The sequence below is a fragment of the Procambarus clarkii genome, chromosome 4 (assembly GCF_040958095.1).
Source record: "Procambarus clarkii isolate CNS0578487 chromosome 4, FALCON_Pclarkii_2.0, whole genome shotgun sequence".
In the NCBI taxonomy this organism is placed as follows: Eukaryota; Metazoa; Arthropoda; class Malacostraca; order Decapoda; family Cambaridae; genus Procambarus; species Procambarus clarkii.
In genome coordinates this window covers 43,600,941-43,608,127 of record NC_091153.1, presented here as the reverse complement: position 1 = coordinate 43,608,127, position 7,187 = coordinate 43,600,941, and positions in this window count along the sequence as shown.

Genomic DNA, 7,187 nt, shown 5'->3' with positions numbered 1-7,187 from the left:
AGGGTGAAAGAAACTCTGCCCATTGTTTCTCGCCGGCGCCTGGGATCGAACCCAGGACCACAGGATCACAAGTCCAGCGTGCTGTCCGCTCGGCCGACCGGCTCCCTACATCATTATAGTTCTGACAACAGGTGCAACATTTATTCGCTCACTAAAAGCAATATTTAGTACTGCTATTAATTATCTTTTTTCTTAATAATTACTCCTGCAAGTATCCTTAATTACTTGAACTATGTATCGCCTGATCATTGATGATTGTGGCGGTTCCCATTAGCCCAGGCAGACGGGTATTGAGGCATTGGTATTATTAGCCAAGTTTAACTGGGCTTTTTCCTCCCTCTCCGTGCGGATAACATCGCCAAAGTTGAGGCCCAATTGACAGTTTCGTATTTTAATGCCAGACTGGACGGCGCTAATTACTAAAAGAAATTTCGTACCACGATCTTTTATGGCTAATTTGAATCGGTAGGCGCTAGTTTGAGAAAGTTTCGTTTAGGCCGGAATGATAGCGAAGAGCCTCAGGAGACTTCAGGTGGAGGGACTGCAGGCAGGAACAGCATGTTTGATCAGATGGTAATTTATAAAGCTTTGGTGGCAGACCGAGCTGTGGTGGTAGGAGGATTGAGCTCTTGGAATCGATTTCCAGCCTGCAGTCATTCTGTTGATCCTTCTAGTTTGTGTGCGGGTGCTGATTGGAAATATTTTGACCATAGGAAGGTTGCTGCTGCTATCTGGGTCTTTATATTGCTGCTGGTGGTGGTGCTGGGTCTGTCTACTGCTGCTGGTGGTGGTGGTGGGACTTGGTCCAACAGGCTGTTGCTTGGAGCGGCTTGCAGGCCCACATATCCACTATAACGCGGTATGTGCAGCACTTCTTGCAGGAACCTAATTGCTTTTTGATGAAGTCCACTTTTGTTCCGGCAAATATTTCTAATGTTTACTTGGAGGGTATTGAACAGCCGTGGACCTCTGACGTTCATGTGCTCTCCGACTGTGCCTATGGCACCTCTACTCCTCACTGGTTCTATCCTGTATTTTCTTTCGTGTCTTTCGCTCCAGTATGTTGACCAAACCACACACACTAGAAAGTGAAGGGACGATGACGTTTCGGCCCGTCCTGGACCATTCTCACAATCGACTTGAGAATGGTCCAGGACAGACCGAAACGTCGTCGTCCCTTCACTTTCTAGTGTGTGGTTTGGTCACCATATTTCAGCCACGTTATTGTGACTCCAGTATGTTATTTTACTATGCAAATTTAAGTCTTGGCCTTCCAGTGGCATGCTGGAACTTTGTCGTAACAAGTGGTATATGGGAACTTTATTTATCGTAACATATGGTATACTGGAATTCTTCACTGGGATGAGGCGATAATATTTACACTTATTTCTGGGATATCGTTGCTCTTTGATATTTGTGGAGGTTGTGACGAGATCTCGTTATCAGCACTTTTTTAAGTGCGATCCTTCAGGCTGTTATTGTCATGCGTCTTTGGCATCAAGTAGGACGATTACCGGTTAAGTTTAAGCTGTGAATGATTGTGTTTAATGCAGCAAAAGCTGTGGTGATGTGACACTACCACCGCAAGAGTCACGGCACAGCGGCTGTGACGCCCCCGCGGCCACACCTCATCAAGACCCACAGGGCCTGACAGCTGAGTGGACAGCGCTCGAGATTCTTAGTCCTAATGTTCCGGGTTCAGTCCCCGGTGGAGGTGGAAACGTACTTGAACTTGGGCGGTAGAGCGACGGTCTCGCTTCATGCAGGTCGACGTTCAATCCCCGACCGTCCCAGTGGTTGGGCACCATTCCTTCCCCCGACTCATCCCAAATTTTTACCCTGATCCCTTCCAAGGGCTATATAGTCGTAATGGCTTGGCGTTTGCTACATGACCGCCAAGATTTACGTGTAAATAGTGTGTAGAGTGTCGTCTGCGCCACGAGGCTCTATTGTTAGTCCTCTTTAGCACTTTTGCATAGTAAAACGTTGTGTCCAATAATCGCAACAGTTAGCAAGAGCAGTAACAGCTGCGGCAATAGCTATATAAAATTCAAATTAAACAATAAAAGCCCGGCTGTTGGTGTTGGCGTGCGGTTAGAGCGAGTGTAACGGGCAGAAGCAGCCATCAAGCAGGGAACTTTGGACTAAACTTATTATTCCTTGTGCAGCCTGGGGAAGACTGCTGATATCCTTGCAAGGAAAATTACGCCTCTGCTTACGGGCTCACCATAGCCCGTGCTACTGGAACTTATTGTTCTGAGTAGCGAATCTTAAACAACAATACGCCTCTGGGAAGGGGGGGGGGAACGAATGAAAGAGAATGGACTAACATATTGATAACTAAATCAGAGTTGAGATAGGTGGAGACACGAGTGTTGCCGATGGTAGTCACCCTACACTATCGTGGGGGAGACACCAGACATCGACAGGCTGTAGGAACAACCGTGGACATCTTCAAGAGAAAACTAGATAATTTTCTCCAAGAAGTGCCGGACCAAGCAACAGCCTGGTAGACCAAACTCTCACAGGTCAAGCCTGGCCTCGGGCCGCTCCAAGCAACAGCCTGGTGGACCAAACTCTCATAAGTCAAGCCTGGCCTCGGGCCGCTCCAAGCAGCAGCCTGGTGGACCAAACTCTCACAAGTCAAGCCTGGCCTCGGGCCGCTCCAAGCAGCAGCCTGGTGGACCAAACTCTTACAAGTCAAGCCTGGCCTCGGGCCGCTCCAAGCAACAGCCTGGTGGACCAAACTCTCACAAGTCAAGCCTGGCCTCGGGCCGGGCTTGTTGAGTAGAAGGACTCCCAGGACCCCATCAACCAGGTATCAAGCAGGCGCAGACATAATCTTGAGACGGGAGGAGGAAAGACGTTATAGGGAGGGATGGAGGGAGACACATACACCTGCACCAGCAGCCTAGTGCGAACACCTCTTTAAAGGCTGGGATCACTTAGTGCGAGGCGAGGCGAGCCCTATTAAGGAGTTTATGCGGCGAGATATGAGATAATCTGCCCAAAATTATGGAGTGCCTGGGTTGTTGCTGGAGACAAGTGCTTCTAAAATATTCGGGCCATCCCTTCACGCCGCAGAGGAGGCGCCCAAGAGTCTTTCTCTTTACTTTATATTACTTATCCTTGTCTTGTATTTCTAGGCTCATGTTATATATATATATATATATATATATATATATATATATATATATATATATATATATATATATATATATATATATATATATATATATATATATATATATATATATATTTGTTCTGTATTTGATGCGTTCATGATTGTCAAGTAACTGAAGCTTAGTTTAGGGTCTGGGATCTGGAAATGTTACAGTGTTGCCAAACTACAATGAATAAAGCCATCGTCATGCTCTTTCTTATATACATCAGTTCTGAATTGTCGCGCGAACTTTTTTTTTACCTACTTAGGCCACACTGTATTTAAATTATCTATTTATAGGCTTGCATGCTGAAATTTTACTTGACGAAGGTGTTGTTGTTTAACAAGAAACATACGTTAGACTCGTGCATGAAAGACTGTTAAATAAACCATTTGCGAAACCCTCAACTTGTACAGGATTTGTTTTATTAATTTTGGCAAGTCATCTAGAGTTAAGAAGATTGATTGATTGATTAAGATTAAGCCACCCAAGAGGTGGTACGAGCATGAATAGCCCGTAATCTCCTCTCCTCGATTGATGATTGATGAAGATTATGCCACCCAAAAGGTGGCACGGGCATGAATAGCCCGTAAGTGGTGGCCCTTTGGAGCCATTACCAGTATCAATAGATGATAATGGAGATCTGTGGAGGTGCGACTGCACCCTGCGTGACGGGAGATGTCTCCCGTGTAAGAAGAGGAGTAAGTTAGCAGATATAACCGGGTATGAGGTTATGTTGGTTGTGCTTGTGGCCCCTTGGAGTTACCTTGGAGTTGTTCCGGGGCTTAACGTCCCCGCGGCCCGGTCGTCGACCAGGCCTCCACGTTGCTGGACTGGTCAACCAGGCTGTTGGACGCGGTTGTAGGCCATAGTAACCTGCTGGTGCTGTAGTGTGGCTGGCGACAGAGGCCTCTCTGGTGTCGAGCCTGGTCTTAGGCCGGGCTCGGGGAGTAGAACTACTCTAGAAACACTCCCCAGGTATACTCCAGGTGTTGCTTGTCCGCATCCTCCATGGTCACCCCCGTCAACCACACCCAACACACCTCAACCACATCAACTTTTATCCGGGTTAAATATTTTTAGACGTTTTGTGTTCCGCGGAGTGACATTTGAGCTACAGGTAGACATTTTAATGTTATAAATAACTTATGATAAGTTGCCGGTTGGACTCCCGCAGAACACCTTAAGCGTTAGTCAACTGTTATTTTTTCCTCTCTTCGCGTCGGTATATTTGTGCTGCCTCTGAAGTCCCGCACGAATGCTTAGGCTAAACAAGTAGGCAGAGGTTCTTGAGTATTGATTCTGTTACTCTATGCAGGCTTAAGAGTATGCACTCCAAGCCCAAAGGTCAGCTCGTCTCTGAATGTCAAGCCTTAATGCCATCCGAAGTGGGGTGGGAGGGAACTAATGATATCTTCCCCCCCCCCCCCCTGACGGTCTCCATAAAGTAAGAACCTTTGCGTGAAGTGTAAAGGCATTTAGGCGAGCTGCGGTAGGTGGCTGTGTCAGTGGAGGATGAGTTATATAACGGAGGGTGACCCGCGGGTGTCGTTAAGAGAGAGAGTTCGAGCCGTTCCCATCTGTTGTCTTCCGTGCCCAGGCCGCGTTTGTTACAAGGAGGTCGAGTCTTGTCACCTGCGGCCTGTAATTACCATGGAATACGTATGGTGTTTGGGGCTTTCTTCATTCGTATTAAAGCAGAACTCTCATCTACATATATTAACCTACAGCTCTTAATGGGTCCACATCACATGCAGCATAAGCTACAGGTTGTAGGAATTCAGTGTTCGTTGCGCCATCAATTTAATATTTTACCCATTGATCTCATGCTTAAATGTGGGAATTGGTGTGGTTATCTTGAGAGATCTAGGGGTTATCTTGAGATGATTTCGGGGCTTTAGTGTCCCCGCGGCCCGGTCCTCGACCAGGCCTCCACCCCCAGGAAGCAGCCTGTGACAGCTGACTAACTCCCAGGTACCTATTTACTGCTAGGTAACTGGGGCATTCAGGGTGAAAGAAACTTTTACCCATTTGTTTCTGCCTCGTGCGGGAATCGAACCCGCGCCACATAATTACGAGTCCTGCGCGCTATCCACCAGACTACGAGGCCCCGTGGTGTCTTGAAGCGGTGGAATTGATCGGCGTTAGTGGTTATATCAGGCCTTCGTTGCCTGCAGGAAAGGGAAAATGACAGTACCGCCCCGTTCAGGACTTCGACTAGCGTTACCTTGTGGTTATCTTGCGATGGTTACTGGGCTTAGCGTCCCCGCAGCCCGGTCCTCGACCAGGCCTCCTCGTTGCTGCACTGGTCAGGCGTGTTCTAGTTTACCGTCCATTTAACTGCGGAGTGCTGCAGTTTACCGAAGCCGTGGAGTATTATAACTGGTCTTACCAATGGAATACATAGTTTACTTTTCCCATGAAATATAAGTTTACGTTAGCCATGAAATATCATAGTTTGTCTTAGCCGTGGAGTGCCACAGTTTACCGTGCCTAGAGCTCTATAGTTCAAAAGTTTACTGTGTCAAGAGCTATGTAACGCCCAACTTTATCCTACTTACAGCTCTGAGTGCCCAGGTTTATTGTATCTAGAGTCCTGTAGGGCACAAGTTGACCTGCCAAAATCACCAGTTTCCAAGTTTACAGTGCCAAGAGTCGCTTAATACCCAAGTTTACAGTGCCAAGAGTCGCTTAATACCCAAGTTTACAGTGCCAAGAGTCGCTTAATACCCAAGTTTACAGTGCCAAGAGTCGCTTAATACCCAAGTTTACAGTGCCAAGAGTTGCTTAATACCCAAGTTTACAATGCCAAGAGTCGCTTAATGCCCAAGTTTACAGTGCCAAGAGTCGCTTAATATCTTAAGTTTTTCCATATGATAAGGCTGGCAATGGGCAGGCCAGTGCTCATTGCCCTACCTTGACCTTGAGGCTACCTTGAGGTGCTTCCGGGGCTTAGTGTCCCCGCGGCCCGGTCGTCGACCAGGCCTCCTGGTTGCTGGACTGATCAACCAGGCTGTTAGACGCGGCTGCTCGCAGCCTGACGTATGAGTCACAGCCTGGTTGATCAGGTATCCTTTGGAGGTGCTTATCCAGTTCTCTCTTGAACACTGTGAGGGGTTTGCCAGTTATGCCCCTTATGTGTAGTGGAAGCGTGTTGAACAGTCTCGGGCCTCTGATGTTGATAGTTCTCTCTTGAACACTGTGAGGGGTCGGCCAGTTATGTCCCTTATGTGTAGTGGAAGCGTGTTGAACAGTCTCGGGCCTCTGATGTTGATAGTTCTCTCTTGAACACTGTGAGGGGTCGGCCAGTTATGTCCCTTATGTGTAGTGGAAGCGTGTTGAACAGTCTCGGGCCTCTGATGTTGATAGTTCTCTCTTGAACACTGTGAGGGGTCGGCCAGTTATGTCCCTTATGTGTAGTGGAAGCGTGTTGAACAGTCTCGGGCCTCTGATGTTGATAGTTCTCTCTTGAACACTGTGAGGGGTCGGCCAGTTATGTCCCTTATGTGTAGTGGAAGCGTGTTGAACAGTCTCGGGCCTCTGATGTTGATAGTTCTCTCTTGAACACTGTGAGGGGTCTGCCAGTTATGTCCCTTATGTGTAGTGGAAGCGTGTTGAACAGTCTCGGGCCTCTGATGTTGATAGTTCTCTCTTGAACACTGTGAGGGGTCGGCCAGCTATGCTCCTTATGTGTAGTGGAAGCGTGTTGAACAGTCTCGGGCCTCTGATGTTGATAGTTCTCTCTTGAACACTGTGAGGGGTCGGCCAGTTATGCCCCTGAGTGATGCAAACTTTTAGTGCGTGGTCCAGAAGGAATCGTACAAAGAGGCCATTTTTTATCATGTAGTCTAAAGAGAATTGCATAAAAAAGCCACTTTTTTTATCTCGTAGTCTAGAAAGAATGGTATAAAAAAAACACTTTATCACGTAGTCTAGAAGGAATTGCACAAAAAGGCCATTTTTTATCATGTAGTCTAAAGAGAATTGCATAAAAAAGCCACTTTTTTTATCTCGTAGTCTAGA